The sequence below is a fragment of the Hyperolius riggenbachi genome, chromosome 3, assembly GCF_040937935.1.
Source record: "Hyperolius riggenbachi isolate aHypRig1 chromosome 3, aHypRig1.pri, whole genome shotgun sequence".
NCBI classification, from domain to species: domain Eukaryota; kingdom Metazoa; phylum Chordata; class Amphibia; order Anura; family Hyperoliidae; genus Hyperolius; species Hyperolius riggenbachi.
Genome location: NC_090648.1, coordinates 30938776 through 30957026, shown reverse-complemented (window position 1 = coordinate 30957026; position 18251 = coordinate 30938776). Strand labels below are relative to the sequence as shown.

The window sequence follows — 18251 nt, the reverse complement described above, 5'->3', positions numbered from 1 at the left end:
GTCACCCCCATCTTGGCAGCTTGCCCTCCAGTTTGGTGCCCCACCTAGGCATACGTTTCCATGGACTGTAAACGTGTGCTCCAAACATGCATAAAAAGTTAAATAATAAAAAATAAATTAGTCTTAGAATATCAGCTTATTATTCTTTCCTTTTTCTCGACTATATACTCATCTTTATGGGATTGATTGATGCTTTAACATTGACATAATTATATTGATTATTTTTCTGTTCAATGAAAATTTTGAAATGAAATATAAGAAAGTATATCTCAAAGAATGATGCAAAACTGTACCCCAAACCTAATGAGCGCGCAGATGAAGCTAAGCCAATTGATCGGGGAAACAAACAGCTGATCGGGGGAAAAAAGACAACTCCAACCTTGGACACATTTAAATCAAAACTGAAAAGTCACCTGTTTAGTAGTCTGGCATTTATGGCTGCATAATGTACACATCACTATGTACTGATCTGAGACAGGCTTATGCGCTTTGGTTCCTACGGGGGGAAAGTGCTTTACAATTGTTCTGTTGTTGTTGTATATTGCTCTGTTGTTGTTGTATATTGTTCTGTTGTTGTCTATTGCTCTGTTGTTGTTGTATATTGCTCTGTTGTTGTTGTATATTGCTCTGTTGTTGTTGTATATTGTTCTGTTGTTGTTGTCTATTGCTCTGTTGTTGTTGTATATTGTTCTGTTGTTGTTGTATATTGCTCTGTTGTTGTTGTATATTGCTCTGTTGTTGTTGTATATTGTTCTGTTGTTGTTGTCTATTGCTCTGTTGTTGTTGTATATTGTTCTGTTGTTGTTGTCTATTGCTCTGTTGTTGTTGTATATTGCTCTGTTGTTGTTGTATATTGCTCTGTTGTTGTATATTGTTCTGTTGTTGTTGTATATTGTTCTGTTGTTGTTGTCTATTGCTCTGTTGTTGTTGTTGTATATTGTTCTGTTGTTGTTGTCTATTGCTCTGTTGTTGTTGTATATTGTTCTGTTGTTGTATATTGCTCTGATGTTGTTGTATATTGCTCTGTTGTTGTTGTATATTGTTCTGTTGTTGTTGTCTATTGCTCTGTTGTTGTTGTATATTGCTCTGTTGTTGTTGTATATTGTTCTGTTGTTGTTGTCTATTGCTCTGTTGTTGTTGTATATTGCTCTGTTGTTGTTGTATATTGCTCTGTTGTTGTTGTATATTGCTCTGTTGTTGTTGTATATTGTTCTGTTGTTGTTGTCTATTGCTCTGTTGTTGTTGTATATTGTTCTGTTGTTGTTGTCTATTGCTCTGTTGTTGTTGTATATTGTTCTGTTGTTGTTGTATATTGCTCTGTTGTTGTTGTATATTGCTCTGTTGTTGTTGTATATTGTTCTGTTGTTGTTGTCTATTGCTCTGTTGTTGTATATTGCTCTGTTGTTGTTGTATATTGCTCTGTTGTTGTTGTATATTGCTCTGTTGTTGTTGTATATTGCTCTGTTGTTGTTGTATATTGTTCTGTTGTTGTTGTATATTGCTCTGTTGTTGTTGTATATTGTTCTGTTGTTGTTGTATATTGTTCTGTTGTTGTTGTCTATTGCTCTGTTGTTGTTGTATATTGTTTTGTCGTTGTTGTATATTGCTCTGTTGTTGTTGTCTATTGTTCTGTTGTTGTTGTATATTGCTCTGTTGTTGTTGTATATTGTTCTGTTGTTGTTGTATATTGTTCTGTTGCTGTTGTATATTGCTCTGTTGTTGTTGTATGCTAAATTACAGTCGTGTAAAGCACAAAATTATTATTATTATTTTTTGCAGAAAAAAAAGTCTACTGAGCCTGTCTGCGGGAGTTGAAAGCAAAAATTCGAATGAATTTGTAACCTGTTGTGAACTGATTTTTGCTAATTCCCACTAACCATAATTAATCTGACTTATTATGAATAATGTGAAAATATATCAGCAATAGTTAAGCTTTTATGACAGGCGGAAGTGAGTGGTTACACCTCCATGTGGTATGACAGCAGTGGTGCCCAGAGCCTGTACTCTGGCTACGCCTCCATATGGTATGAGAGCAATGGTGCCCAGAGCCTGTACTCTGGCTACGCCTCCATGTGGTATGAGAGCAATGGTGCTCAGGGCATGTACTCTGGCTACGCCTCCATGTGGTATGAGAGCAATGGTGCTCAGGGCATGTACTCTGGCTACGCCTCCATGTGGTATCAGAGTAATGGTGCTCAGGGCTAACTATTTAAGCCTCTGACTTTATGATTGCTTAAGAACCAGAAAGTTTTTTTTTTTTTTTTTAATAATAACATATTTCTGCATTCTTGGTTTAGACATTTCCTTGTTTTTATTTAAGTATGTAAATTAGCCATCACAGCCACTCCTTGGGGCGGCTCCATAGTAGGTATATAAATATGGGAACTGTGCAGATGGTACACAGAAGCCTCCTCACTGCTTGCTCTGCTCTGCTCTGTCAGACAATTGTGAAGAAGATGCTGCTGAGCCTGAATTCCCTCCTCCTCCTGCTGCAGGCCTCTGTGGTCTATGGTACTACCATTCAAGTAGCCAATGGTGGTACTTGGGGTGAGTTTTCTATTATGAAAACCTGCCCTTCTGGAACTAAAGCAAGAGGCTTCAGACTAAAGGTTAGTAGTCTGTTTGGAGACTTAAATACACACACTTGCTAGCTATTGACATTGCTTTTTACTAGTAAAGATGAGCACAAATGTTACATAATTATGATTCCGCATCGTAATTCGTAATTACGATGCAAAATTGTCATGCAAATTTTTGGGTAAAATCGTAATTAATTCTGTTTGTAAACGTAACCAGGAACTGTCATTTCACAATTCCGTGTAATTTTTGTGTAATTTCGTGCCGGGGGAAATAGAAAAGCCCCCATTAATGCTGTTGTTACCAAAAATGCTACATGTGTTAAGGGGAACAGTGGCAACAAGGCAACACAAAAAGACCTTGTAGTTTTGGGGGAAAACTGATATAAAAATGCAAAGGAAAAGGGGTTTTTAAAATGTAATTTTTTTTCTAAGTTGAAAAACCATTTTTCCTTTGCAACTTTGAAATCGATTTTCTCAAGGTCTTTTTGAAAAAAAAAACATTTTTTGCCTTGTTCCCACCCTTCTCTCTAACATACCTAGCAATTGGCGACAATTGCTAGGCATGTTAAAGAAATTACGTGAAAATTACGCAAAATTGGGAATGCATTGCACAAAATCAGTTGAATGTCCAAATCTTAATTACATATGGCCATAATTGCAAAAATATCGGTGAAATTTTACGTAATCGTAGTTAGCAGATTGTGATCATCTCTACTTTTTACACATTCCAATTTATTACTGTTTACTGGCCATGGCCTGATAATCCAAAGGTCTCTTGACTGTGTCCACTTTCATTATTAAATGGCCGTGCCTAGTTTTTTTTTCAAAAATACCTTGTTGTTTTTGAGAAAATCGATTTTAAAGATACAAAGGAAAAATGTTTTTTAAACTCAGAAAAATGACAGTTTAACCACTTGATGACCCAGCCTTTACCCCCCCCCCCCCTTAAGGACCAGTGCTGATTACTGAGATCTGTGCTGGGTGGGCTCTACAGCCCCCAGCACAGATCAAACATTAGGCAGAGCGACTAGATCGCCCCCCTTTTTTCCCCACTAGGGGGATGATGTGCTGGGGGGGTCTGATCGCTCTTGCCTGCGTGTGGCTGGCGGGGTGGGGGGGCACCTCAAAGCCCCTCCACCGCAGGATTCTCCCTCTCCCTCTCCTCCCTTCCTGCCCCGGAGATCGGAGGCTGCACAGGAACGGATCTGTCCTGTGCAGCCTCTAACAGGCTCCTGCCTGTCATGTGACAGCGATCCCCGGCCGCTGATTGGCCGGGGATCGCTGATCTGGTACAACGCTGCTACTGTTAGCAGCGTTGTACAAATGTAAACAAAGCGGATTATTTCCGCTTGTGTTTACATTTAGCCTGCGAGCCGCGATCGGCGGCCCGCAGGCTATTCACGGAGCCCCCTGCCGTGAATTGACAGGAAGCAGCCGCTCGCCCGAGCGGCTGTTTCCTAATTAATTAGCCTGCAGCCGGCGACGCAGATGTGCGTCGCTGGTCCTGCAGCTACCACTTTGTCGACGCACGTTATGAGTGCGCGGTCGGCAAGTGGTTAAAAAACCCTTTTCCTTTGCATTTTTAAAATCGATTTTCTCAAAAACGACATGGTCTTTTTGGAATGTTTTTTTTTTTTGCCTTGTTCCCCACCCTTCTCTTTAACATACCCAGCAATTAACCAAAATTGCACTGATGTAGTTGATTATTTTGTTGTTTCTATACCTAGCAATTGGTGATGATAACATGTATGGGGACTTTGCTATTAATTACCAAAGTCAGCATGAAATTAGTTACGTGAAATTACGCAAAATTGCAAATGCATTATACAAAATCAGTTGAATGTCCAAATCATAATTACATATGGCCGTAATTAGCAGGCTACGATCATCTTTACTTTTTACACATTCCAATTTATTACTGTTTACTGGCCGTGGCCTGTTAATCCAAAGGCCTCTTGACTGTGTCCACTTTCATTATTAACTTCCTTAGCAATCTGGACGAGCTCATCCAGTAACGCCGCTGTGCACCGCTCTGGCCCTGGTGGGCCGATTTGCACAATTTTTTTTTTCAAACACGCAGCTAGCACTTTGCTAGCTGCGTGTCTGTTTCGATCGTTGCAGCTCGCCGCCGATCCGCCGCGATGTGCCGCGAAAGCGGGCCCCCCGCAGACCCCTTGCGCAGCCTGGTCAATCACCGCCAGGCTGCGCTATGGGGTGGATTGGGACTCCCCCTGACGTCACAACATCGATGACGTCAATGACGCGATTGTCGCTATGGCAACGGGGGAAGCCCATACAGGAAATCCCGTTCAGAATGGGATTTCCTGTTGGGTAATAGCGCCAGCGGCGATTGGAAGGGTGGGAGGGATTTGGCAGGGGGTCGGGAAGCATGTAGCTAGTGCTAGGCTAGCTACATGTTAAAAAAAATTAGCTTTAAAAAACCCTCCCGCAGCCATGCGCCGCAATAAATCAGAACGCTGGGGAGGTTAAATGGCCGTGCCTAGTAATAATGAGCTTTCTGAATTCCACAGAATTCTGATTTTCACATTTTTCAAAGAATTTTTTTTTTTTTAAAGTCGATAAAATGACATTTAGCGGAATTCCGCAATTTACATAAGAGTAAATACCGCCAATATCCGCAGTTACTGTAAATACAAAGCCCCCATGAAAGCAATCTTCATCAAATTTGCCATGTGGTTTCAGGAGAATAGTGGGAAAAAGTATGAAAAACATTTTTGTTTTTCTAAAAAGACCCTGTTATTTTTGAGACAAACTATTTCGAAAATTTCAAAGAAAAAAAATATGTTTTTAAATTATGTTAAATAGAATTCTGCTCCATACACTTTATATATATATATATATATATATATATATATATATATATATATATATATATATATATATATATATATATATATCTCACTTATATTATAAATGCAAAAGTTTGGATGTTTGATTTGTTACCCAAACATGCAACAATGGCTGAACAGATTTGAATGAAATTTGGCACACACATAGTACATTACCTGGAATAACATATAGGACTAGTGACCTAAGCCCATTTAAAAACAGGCTCTAGGTCTATCACTGCTGCCATAGTGCGCACCTGCCCACCCCGCGTGCGCACCCAGCTGCTCTGTCAGCCGGCAGGCCCCCATAGCCTGTCCTGCGTCCTGTCCCAGTGGCTGTGTCAGTGCAGGACATGCACAGTAGCAAAAAACCACTGACACAGGGACAGGACGCAGGGACACTTGCCTATTATTAGGTAGGATACTTTTTATCCCCATAACCAAAATGTGGGTGGAGACAAATACAAGTTTCACTGGGAATGAAAATGTAAACTGCAGCCATTCTTACACTGTTAATGGCAGGGTTCTCAAACTTTGCACAGTTGGTCACTGGGTGACTGGAATTAATATTCCCAAAAAGTAGGTGGAGCCTACAAAAGCCAATCAAAATTCACCTATTGATTTTCAAGGGGAATATTGAAATTGCTGCCATTCTTGCACTGTTAATGGCACAAGCCTCAAACCTACAGTTGGTCATTGGGTCACTGAGGTTCAAATTCAGAAAAGGGGGTGGAGCCATATCCAAACAAATTTGTTTCATTTCAATGCAGGTTATTGATGCCAAAGACCGCAAAGCTCACAAACTTAGTCATTGAGTAATTGTGTGTTAGGTTAGAAAAAGTGGCCACAACCAACACCAGCCAAATACATTCCCGGGTATTGCCAGGCCATCAGCTGGTGTATGTGTGTGTATGTGTATGTGTATATATGTGTGTGTATATATATTAGTTCCAAGCACTGTATACACATTTTATGCAATTAGTGTGATCAGCTTTCATAGGCATCAGCCTATGAGAGCTGATCACTTTTGTGGCCAATAGAGTGTCAGTGTTAGAGCTGTCCCCATATAGCGCTGCTATAAATTGCAGCGGTGTACAAGGAAATACATTTTTTTTACTGTTTACAGTCTGCTAGCAGGATTACCGCTAGGCGGTCCTGGGGAGCTGCCGCGTTCACGCCAATTGGTGTTAGGCGGTCCTGGGGAGCTGCCGCGTTCACGCCAATTGGTGTTAGGCGGTCCTGGGGAGCTGCCGCGTTCACGCCAATTGGTGTTAGGCGGTCCTGGGGAGCTGCCGCGTTCACGCCAATTGGTGTTAGGCGGTCCTGGGGAGCTGCCGCGTTCACGCCAATTGGTGTTAGGCAGTCCTGGGGAGCTGCCGCGTTCACGCCAATTGGTGTTAGGCGGTCCTGGGGAGCTGCCGCGTTCACGCCAATTGGTGTTAGGCGGTCCTGGGGAGCTGCCGCGTTCACGCCAATTGGCGTGGAGCGGTTGTAAGGCAGTTAATGTGTACCCGAGGTGACATGTGACATGATGAGATAAACATGTGTATGTACTGTACAAGACATATTAACAACCGGGCTGTTTTACTTGTTATTGCCTGAAAGAGTTCATTTTTAGATATGGAAGTGACCGTTTCTGTCTTGTCGGTACCTTGTCAGGAATATACATCACTGATAAGTAAATTACAGCCATACAAGTTTTCCTGGCAGAATACAACTTCTGAGCTCAGTGGAGAGAGATAAAACTCAAGAGTTCATGTATATTAAACCTGGGACACTAAATAGGCTGTCACTGTACAATTTTTCACGATAGTGGTCCTTTAATTTATTCCTGACACTGTACGATTAGTGCATTTTTATCAGCATTATAAGATTTCTCTTTATTATCATTTTTTAAAACATTCTTAAGGCGCTGCCAACAATTCCTGCCACAGCATCCTCCATCGTGACCCCCAAAGTAGTGGGCAATGCTCTGAAAATGTGTAGCTGGAACTTGGAAGATTTTGGGCATTCTCTCTGTGTCCTTGGTAGTCTCTCAGTATCTTATTGACTTATAACTTTCTTTTTAGGTGCTTCCACTTATCACTGGAGATAACACCGCATTGAATGGGATTGAGCTGTCCTGTGCTACTCCTCTGAGCATCACCGCCACAGCTGTAATAACTTCTTCTGTGGGAGGGTAAGTCTGTGGGAGGGTAATTCTGTGGGAGGGTAGGACTGTGGGAGGGTAGGTCTGTGGGTGGGTAGGACTGTGGGAGGGTAGGACTGTGGGAGGGTAGGACTGTGGGAGGGTAAGACTGTGGGAGGGTAGGACTGTGGGAGGGTAGGACTGTGGGAAGGTAAGTCTTTGGGAGGGTAAGTCTGTGGGAGGGTAAGACTGTGGGAGGGTAGGACTGTGGGAGGGTAGGACTGTGGGTGGGTAGGACTGTGGGAGGGTTGGACTGTGGGAGGGTAAGACTGTGGGAGGGTAGGACTGTGGAAAGGCAAATTCTGTGGGAGTGTAGGACTGTGGGTGAGTAAGACTGTGGGAGGGTAAGACTGTGGGAGGGTAGGACTGTGGGAGGGTAGGACTGTGGAAAGGTAGGACTGTGGGAAGGTAGGACTGTGGGAAGGTAAGTCTGTGGGAAGGTAAGTCTGTGGGAAGGTAAGTCTGTGGGAGGGTAGGACTGTGGGTGGGTAGGACTGTGGGTGGGTAGGACTGTGGGAGGGTAAGTCTGTGGGAGGAAAGGACTGTGGGCAGAAAGGACTGTGGGAGGGTAGGACTGTGGGTGAGTAAGACTGTGGGAGGGTAGGACTGTGGGAGGGTAGGACTGTGGAAGGGTAGCACTGTGGCAGGGTAAGACTGTGGAAGGGTAAGACTGTGGGAGGGTAGGACTGTGGGAGGGTAAGACTGTGAGAGGGTAGGACTGTGGGAGGGTAGGACTGTGGGAGGGTAAGTCTGTGGGAGGAAAGGACTGTGGGCGGAAAGGACTGTGGGAAGGTAAGTCTGTGGGAGGGTAGGACTGTGGGAAGGTAAGTCTGTGGGAGGGTAGGACTATGGGTGGGTAGGACTGTGGGAAGGTAAGTCTGTGGGAGGCTAGGACTGTGGGTGGGTGTGTCTGTGGGTCAGGGCAAGCAATCTACTCCAATGAAGCAATTTCACTTGACCCTTGATGTACCTGCAAAGAAAAACAGCAGGAAAGGTGATCAGATTGGCCCATTTAAAGTGGATCTGAACTCAAAATTTCCTCTCTGCTCTAAAAAAAATTAAGCACAGTATGAAAACAATCAGGGGAAAAAAATTTTTTGTTACGATGCACAGAAATCCCCCCAAAAAGCCCTGAAAATGTATTGGATGAACTTTCAGGGAGCAAGGTAAGGGTTTAAGCAACTGTCTTTCCTGTATCAGCTCTGACCAGCACCTAGGCGCTGTGAGTCATGCCTACTGATTACACACTTGTAACACTCAACTGTATCTTAAAGAGGAACTGTCGCGAAAATCTTAACATTTTCTAAGTAAAATGAGCTATAAATTACTTCTCTCCTATGTTGCTGTCACTCACAGTAAGTAGTAGAAATCTGACATAACCAACAGATTTTGGGCTAGTCCATCTCTCCATAGGGGATTCTCAGCATGGCCTTTATTCTTTATAAAGACACTCCCTGAAAAAGATTTATACAAAGATGCTGACCGGCCTCCCTGCTCACCGTACACTTTTTGGCAGTTTAACAGAGCAACTGCCATTCACTAAGTGCATTTTCAAAAATCCCTGTGAACCCCCTATAAGGAGATGGGCTAATCCAAAACCTGTCGGTTCTGTCAGATTTCTACTACTTACTGTAAGTGACAGCAACATAGAAGAAAAGTAGTTTATGGCTCATTTTACTCTCTCTGAGAGAAATGTACTATTTAATTGTATATGTTTACATATATTTTAAATTTCAAGATTTTCGCAGAGGTCCTTTAATAAACAAACACAGCTCAGTACAGCTGATTTCTACAGCATTTCTATGTGGAATGAACAGTCTTCAGTCTGCTCTTTGCAAGAGCTCGGGTCCACTTTAAAGATAATCTGTACTCTAAAATTCTTACAATAAAAAGCATACCATTCTATTCATTATGTTCTCCTGGGCCCCTCTGTGCTGTTTCTGCCACTCCCTGCTGCAATCCTGGCTTGTAATTGCCAGTTTTAGGCAGTGTTTACAAACAAAAGACATGGCTGCTAACAGCATGTGATAGGCTGAAAGTAGGTCAGTGTGTGAGTCATACAGAGCTTGGAGGGGGCCTGGAGAGGGTGTGTATAGCTTCTATCCAATCACAAGCAGCACAGCACATTCCAGCCTTACTGCCTCAGCCCGACAGAGCCGACAGAGGAGAGAATGTTAGATCATATAACAGAGATAATACAGCCATTGTGCAACTAGGAAAGGCTGCAGTAAGCCAGAGCACATTAGAACAGGCAAAGGAACTTATAGGATAGAAGTAATAAGGCTGAAAATTGTGTTACAGAGTCTCTTTAAGTGGAAAACCTTTAGGGTAGGAACACACTAGACAGAAACGCTAGCGTTGCGGTAAACGCTACCGTTTATGCACAGAATGCAAGTCAATGAAACGCATGAAAAAATGCATATGATTGCGTTCGGCAATATGCGTTTTTGAAAATGCTGAACTTACTGCATATTTTTCCAAAATGCATCTAAAACACACATAATCTCTATGGTGACGCAGATGTGTTTCTAATGCGTTTTTTCAAGAGTTTGATGATGTATTTCCACTTCCTGTTGATGTCCTAGTGATTTCCTTAAAATGCATTTTTTATTAGAGAAACACAAACGCAGTAAAACGATAGAAAAAAAATGCATGTGCGAAAAGCTAAATGCAAGCACAATGAAACGCACTCAAAACGCACATAAAATGCACAAAAGCATATGCAACAAAATGCTACCTTTCACGTATTGCCTAGTGTGTTCCCTCCCCTAAAGCAGTAGGATTTGCCAACCTATGGCGGGGAAAACAAACACCTATATAATAAGTAGATAAATACTTGCTCTGCTTACATAACACATGTATTGTACTGTCCACGTTTTGATTTCAGTGAATTTTATAAAGTAAATGAAGAGAATTCTGTTCCTGGTGGGGGCCATGTCTTTTGCCCACAGTTTAGGCTAAATCCTGATGTAATTTCTGCCCTTTACTTTTTTTTCTTTTCTCCTCCAATCGCTGAATAACCTCAGCCTTGCTTGTAAATACAAGTGAGCAGGGGATCGTGTTTCAGATAAGCAGCTAGGCAGGGAAATAAATGGAACAGGAGGAATACATTATAGATAAAAAGAACCCCCAGCATGCAACTGTTTGCCACTGACTACTAAAGGGCCAGTGCTCCTAAAGTATGTGATAACTTCAAATCATAACAGCAGAAAAAGTTTTGAAAGTTTTGAATGCAGGATTAGCATCTTTATCACTTACACTCAGAGCAGTTGCTGTTGAAATTTGATTTTTATGGTGACAATCCCGCTTTAATGCAAGACACTCCTCTATATAACTGAAGGCTACTCCACATCACTTTCTGGAGTGCAGTATTCATGTGGTATTCTGGAGTGCAGTATTCATGTGGTATTCTGGAGTGCAGTATTCATGTGGTATTCTGGAGTGCAGTATTCATGTGGTATTCTGGAGTGCAGTATTCATGTGGTATTCTGGAGTGCAGTATTCATGTGGTATTCTGGAGTGCAGTATTCACCTGTATAGCACTGTTTATGGTCCCTCCAGTAGTGTAGCAATAGGGGGTGCAGAGGTTGTTATGCATAGAGTGCTTGGGGGGCCCCATTCTAAAACTTGCACCGGGGCCCACAGCTCCTTAGCTACGCCACTGGGTCCATCTGTTACCACAAATAGGGGAGATGCACAAAATAGCAGTAATATTGCAGACTGTGCTAAGGGTCAGAAAAGGACTAAGATGAAATAGGGAGCCAGGCAAGACAGCAGTTTTTGCCCGCCACCGCTGATTATCACCTGACTTTTTTAAAGGAAACCTAAACTGAGAAGGATATGGATTTCAGTTAAGGTTTCCTTTAAGTAAGATATGGCGGGGGGGGGGGGGGGGGGTAGAATACAGCAGGCTGTCCAGGCCCTAGGCAATAGCCTAGGTTTCCCTTGTGGATGATCCGGCTATGGCGTGCTGCAATATTACCCTTACTACAGTCAGCCAGTACTGCGAGTTACGCTCTAAACGTTACCCGTAGTACTCGAGTAGTGCAACCGTTGCTATGGTAACATGCTTTACTATTGAGCGTTACCATAAGCAAGTCCGTGCTACTTAAGTACTGCGGGTTGAGCTAATACCTTAATTGAGCTAATAGAGTAACTCGCTGTACCGGCTGCCAGTAGTAAGGGTAATATTGCGCAGTCGGTGCCCTGCAGTATTACTGCTGTTTTGTGCATCAATCCCAAAGATAGCTAAGAAAAAAGAGAAAGAGGCAAAGCCCCGTGCGATCACCGACCTGAACCTGCAATGTTCTTCTCTTTATTTACAGCTGGGGATCCTGGGGAAGCGTTCAGTGGTGTCCTCCTGGGAAGTACCTAAAGAGGTTTTCTCTACAAGTCCAGCAACCCGTCGGTTATCTTCAGGATGACACTGCAGCCAACAACATCAAGTTCCAGTGTACCGACTCCACTGTACTGACTGGTGTTGGAGGCACTTGGGGCAGTTATGGAAGCTGGAGTGGCTCCTGCCCAAGTGGCATTTGTGGCATCTCCACCCGAGTGCAGCCAAACCAAGGAGCTGGAGATGATACAGCTCTCAATGATGTCCAATTTCTGTGCTGTTTTAATATAATGACGGATACTTCGGTCTCTGAGGTTGCAGTGGACTCTATACGCACCTAGGTTTAGAGGCCAGAAATCAGGAGGAAAAAAAATACTAAATCTGGTGTGCCTATAGTGCAGGGGCGTCTTATGGACCTATAACCCTTAAACTGTCTCTAAGCTACTCTGCCCAGCTACACTACACTAATCCCTCCTGGCCCCACTGGTTACATTACACTACATACTACACTACACCAAGCCCTGCTGCCCTACCAGCTAAGCTACACAACACTACACTAACACTACACAAACATTACACAACGCACTACACCACTACACTAACACTACACAATACTACAATAACACAACACTACACTAACACTACACTACACTAACACAACACTACACTAACACTACAATAACACAACACTACACTAAAACTACACTAACACAACACTACACACCACACCACTACACTAACACTACAAGACACTACACAAACACTACACTACACTAATACTACACAGACACTACACAATGAAATAACACTACACTACACTACACTTCACTGCACTGACACTTCCATGCTACACCTGATCTGACTGCCACACTCCTTTTCCCCTCATGTAGGCAGGTATCTCTTCTCCTCTTCCTGCAGCCAGCGGGACACTGCAGTCACCTCAGGTCCTCCATGCTTCCTGCCACAGCCGCGCTCCTCTTCCCCCTTGCTCTGGTGGTCTTCAAGCAAACAGGCTCCTCTTCCTGCAACCAGTAGGACACTGTGGCCGCATCAGCTCCTCCGGGTCCTCCATTTCCTCTATTCAAACACAATAGGGGAATGATAGCTGAGTGAGTTATGCGTCCCCTCCTACAGTGTGCCCTGAGGCTGGAGCCTCTCCTGCCACTGCCTCGGCCCAGCCCTGAGAAGGGAAGCCAGAAGTATGGAGGAAACAGAGGACCAGGAGGAGCTGAGGTGCCCCCAGTGTCCGTCTGGCTGCAGGAACCAGAGCTTATTTACTTTAAGATGACCGGAGCGAGGGAGAGAGGAGCGTAGCAGCAGCAGGAAGTATGGAAGACATGGCGGACCTGGAGGAGCTGAGGTGGCCGCAGTGTCCCACTCGCTACAGGAGGAGGAGAAGAGGAACCTGTTTACTTGAAGACAAGCGGAGCAATGGGGAGAGTTTTGGGGAAGAAAAAGTGTGTCTTATAGTCTGAAAAATACGGTATAATCTTCCAAGGCAAAAAACATACCTGCTTGTCCATTAAATGATTTCTATATTTTGTTGCATTTGATCCATGTGCCTAATAAACGATGTTCTCGTTAAGAAATCAGAAGACGTGTCCAGTGTTTTCTATGATGGTGGCTTGTATGGACCCAGAGCTCTGTTTTCAGTTTTGAAAATCCAATATAATTGACTTTCTGCTACCCCTACAGATATCTATTCACATACTCTGTGGTAAGAACCATCTCACTACAGGGAAAAGAAACATGATTTTCACCTGGGGGGGGGGGGATTCCTGAAAGGTCTCTTTTAGCTACACACATTATAATAATGGGTGAATATTTGAGTATGACTAGGTAGGATTAGATTGTGAGCTCCTCTGAGGACAGTCACTGACATGACTATGTACTCTGTAAAGCACTGCAGAAGATTTCAGTCCTATTTAAAGAGAAACTCCAACCTAGAATTGAACTTTCTCCCAATCAGTAGCTGATACCCCCTTTTACATGAGAAATATAATGATTTTCACAAACAAACCATCAGGGGGCGCTGTGTGACTGATTTTGTGCTGAAACCCCTCCCACAAGAAGCTCTGAGTACCGCGGTACTCTGGGCAAACTGCCACAATGTAACAATGTTCACAGACAGGGAATAGCTGCTTACAGCTGTCTCTAACAGCCAAAACAGCTAGGAGCAGCTACATAACCTGCCCACAGTAAAAATGTCACCATGTAATAAATGTCAGAATGCAAATCAGGGAGAGGAAAGATTTTACAATGAGCAAACACTGACTAAATCATTTATACATAATTATGGTAAAAAATGAAGCACTTTTTTTACTACATTATTTTCACTGGAGTTCCTCTTTAATACATACTCAATGTACAGGGTGGGCCATTTATATGGATACACCTTAATAAAATGGGGATGGTTGGTGATATTGTTTTTCTTGTAAAATTCCCAATAAGTTGGATATGTCACATGACCCTCTTCCTATTGAAGAAACAAAAGTTGGATTCAAAATGGCCGACTTCAAAATGACCGCCATGGTCACCACCCATCTTGAAAAGTTTCCCCCCTCACATATACTAATGTGCCACAAACAGGAAGTTAATATCACCAACCATTCCCATTTTATTAAGGTGTATCCATATAAATGTCCCACCCTGTATAATAATAATAATATGGTAAGCTTATCGGTTCAGACCTCCCTCAGTAAATCTTCTCCTATCACTACAGAAGTTGGCTGATTGCATGCATTGTTATCTGTATCCACTGATCTCTGCAGCATATTCAGTGAGTACAGATAATAATGAGGACAGTCGACATCTGTAATGAATGGGGAAGTGAAGCCTTCTGCAAGGTCCTGACTTCCTACATTACTAGCACACAGCAGGGCACAGGGATGTGCTCATACCTGGCTTTGTGCTCTGTCAAGTAATTTTCACGCACTTTTGCAAAATTTTGTGCTGAATTTAGCGGTTAATAGCAAAGCCCCCATACATGCTATTGCTACCAAAATTTCTACATATGTTAAGGAGAATATTGGGTACAAGTCAAAAAAATGAATTTTTCAAAAAGACATTTTAGTTTTTGAGAAAATCGATTTTAAATATGCAAAGAAAAATAGTTTTTAAACTGTCATTTTTTAGTTTAAAAACCATTTTTCTTTGCATTTTTAAAATCGATTTTCTCAAACTACAAGCTCGTTTTGGAAAATTATTATTTTGACTTGTACCCACTATTCTCCTTAAAGAGACACTGTAACATCAAAAAGATCCCCTGGGGGGTACTCACCTTGGGTGAGGGAAGCCTCAGGATCCTAATGAGGCTTCCCACGCCGTCCTCTGTCCCACGGGGGTCTCGCTGCAGCCCTCTGAACAGCCGCCGACAGACCCGACTGTTGATTCAATATTTACCTTTGCTGGCTCCAGCGGGGGCGCTGTGGCTGCTTTCGGCTCCGAAGGAGGCGGAAATACCCGATCTCAGTCGGGTCCGCTCTACTGCGCAGGCGCCGGAGACTTGCACCTGCGCAGTAGAGCAGACCCGACGGCGATCAGGTATTTCCACCTACTTCGGAGCCGCCAGAGCGCCTGCACAGGAGCCGGGAAGGTAAATATTTACGTCGCCGCTGTACGGAGGGCTGCAGCGAGACCCCCGAGGGATGAAGGACGTGGGAAGCCTCATTAGGATCCTGAGGCTTCCCCCACCCGAGGTGAGTACCGCCCAGGGGATTTTTTGATGTTACAGAGTCTCTTTAACCACTTGACGACCAGTGGCTTTTCCTATGATCTGTGCTGCGTGGGCTCTCCAGCCCGCAGCACGGATCGGGATAGAGCCAGGGCGATCAGACTTACCCCCTTTTTTCCCCACTAGGGGGATGTCCTCCTGGGGGGTCTGATCGCCACCGGCTTGCTGTGCTTTGCGGGGGGCTCTTCAAAGCCCCCCTCCGCAGCGTTCTCAGCGCTCCGTCCCTCTCCCTCCCTCTCCCTTCCCCTCTAAGCTGCGCAGGACGGATATCCGTCCTGCGCATTGTAGGATAGGCTTCAGCCCATCAAATGACGGCGATCCCCGGCCAATCAGAGGCCGGGGATCGCCAATCTGCCTTACGGCGCTGCTGCGCAGCAGCGCCGTATGATGTAAACAGTGGGGATTTCTTCCCCGCGTGTTTACATTTTGCCGGCGAGCCGCGATCGGCGGCTCCCCGGCTGTTCACGGAGACACCCTCCGTGAACTGACATGGAAAGGCCACTCGATTGAGCGGCCGTTTCCATGGTAACCCGCAGACGACCAGTTTACGCCAATCGGCGTTAGCTGGTCGTCAAGAGGTTAACATATGAAGCAATTTTGGTGTCACTATCATGTATGGGGGCTTTGCTATTCACTGCCAAAATCGTCACGAAATTATGCAAAAATTACGCAAAATTTTAGGCGAAATTACGATTCACTATACAAAATCAATTTAATTTACAAATCCTAATTACGTATAAGCACAAATGTGAAAATGTGCATAAATAGTAATTAGTTGTTTACGATCATCACTGTTTAGGATTACAAGACTCAACCTTCATAAAATGATCAGATAAACTATAGAAACTTAGGCCATACTTAACATTATATCTATAAGTTACGGCCAAAACCAGAAATCGGCCAATTCTAGAATTGGCCGGACGTTTCTAGAACTGGCTAATTTGACGTCGGCCGAAGTCCAAAATGCTGGGAATTTCTGACATTGGCCGGCCAGTTCTGGAAACGGCCAAAGTCAGTCGACCAAAGTCCAAAACGCACAAATCCCGGAACATCCCGGGTCCTGTCCAGCACCATGAATGGCACTCGGAACTTCCTCTCTGATCTGAAAGATACAGCATACTAATCTTTTTTTAAAGAAAAGCATTTAACTTAGTTACAGCTGATACAAATCCTGCAATAAATCTGCAGTGTGTCTACATCCTGCTTTCTTGGGAGCAGACATATTGTTAACATAATGTGCTTTTAAATTAGCTGTTCTGCTGTGGCTGTCAGGTGACACAGGGGAGAGATCAAATTACAGTGGTGATTAGTCACAGAAGGGGGGGGGGGAGTGCATGGCTGAGGGATGCTTTTCTGGGCACTATGCATGGCTGGAGGGGGGCTTTGCTGGGCGGGGGCTTTGCTGGGCGCTTTGCATGGCTGGGGGGATTTGGTGGGCGCTTTGCATGACTTGGGGGGGGGGGGGGGAGTTTCCTAGGCGCTTTGCATGGCTGGGGTGATTTGGTGGGTGCTTTGCATTGGTGGGGGGGGGGGGGGATTTGCTGGGTGCTTTGCATGGCTGGGGGGGGGGCTTTTCTAGGCGTTTTGCATGGCTGGGGGGGCTTTGCTGGGCACTTTGCATGGCTGGGGGGATTTGGTGGGCGCTTTGCATGACTTGGGGGGGGGGGGGGGAGTTTCCTAGGCGCTTTGCATGGCTGGGGTGATTTGGTGGGTGCTTTGCATTGGTGGGGGGGGGGATTTGCTGGGTGCTTTGCATGGCTGGGGGGGGGGGCTTTTCTAGACGTTTTGCATGGCTGGGGGGGCTTTGCTGGGCACTTTGCATGGCTGGGGTAGTTTTGCTGGGTGCTTTGCAAGGCTGGGGGGCTTTTCTGGGTGCTTTGCATGGCTGGGGGGATTTGCTGTGCGCTTTGCATGGCTGGAGGGGCGGCAGCCTGCGCTATTTGCAGACCTCAGATCAGGGTGACCAGAGCGGTGGAGAGAAGCAGAGCAGCATGCACGCTACCCGCCTGGACCCATACACTTCACATGCGGAAGTGAGCAATGACGTCACTTCAGCATGGAAGTGTATGCGTCTTGCGGGTCGCGTGTGCGCTGCTCTGCCTCTCCGGTCCGTGCGGGGGAGAGGTCTGTGCGGGGGAGGTCTGTGCGGGGGAGAGGTGAGCGGGACTTCGGGACTTGGCCGGCCACACTTAGCCAGAACGCGTTCTGGCCGGCCAAAGTCCGCAGGGAAAGTTTATTTCGCACATTGGCCGCATCAGCCGACCACTTTTAGATTTGACCGGCCAGAACTCGAAGTGGCCAGACTTTGGCTTCTGGCCAAAACATATATATGTTCAGAAAAAGTTACTCTTAAACATCCTACCAATGAGGCTACACACTGCCGGCCACACATGAATTTAATCATTTAAACGACATTGATTGACTGACACGTAATAACTTGATCAATAATATGCTGTTGCCCATCATACGAAGAATTAAATTGTACCATTTTTAATGGACAATGAGTGCAATGGGTACACATGAGTTTACATGGAAAAAAAATCAATGTAGACCTGGAAACATTGAT

At 44.5% G+C, this 18251-nt stretch overlaps 1 long non-coding RNA gene across 1 annotated transcript; it reads left to right on the top strand.

Moving 5' to 3' along the window:
• Positions 1 to 7511: 7511 nt before the first annotated feature.
• Positions 7512 to 13547, top strand: LOC137560902 (uncharacterized). The gene is made up of 2 exons (XR_011029842.1): positions 7512 to 7607; positions 11942 to 13547. It is a non-coding gene; the product is annotated as an uncharacterized lncRNA (long non-coding RNA).
• Positions 13548 to 18251: the final 4704 nt, after the last annotated feature.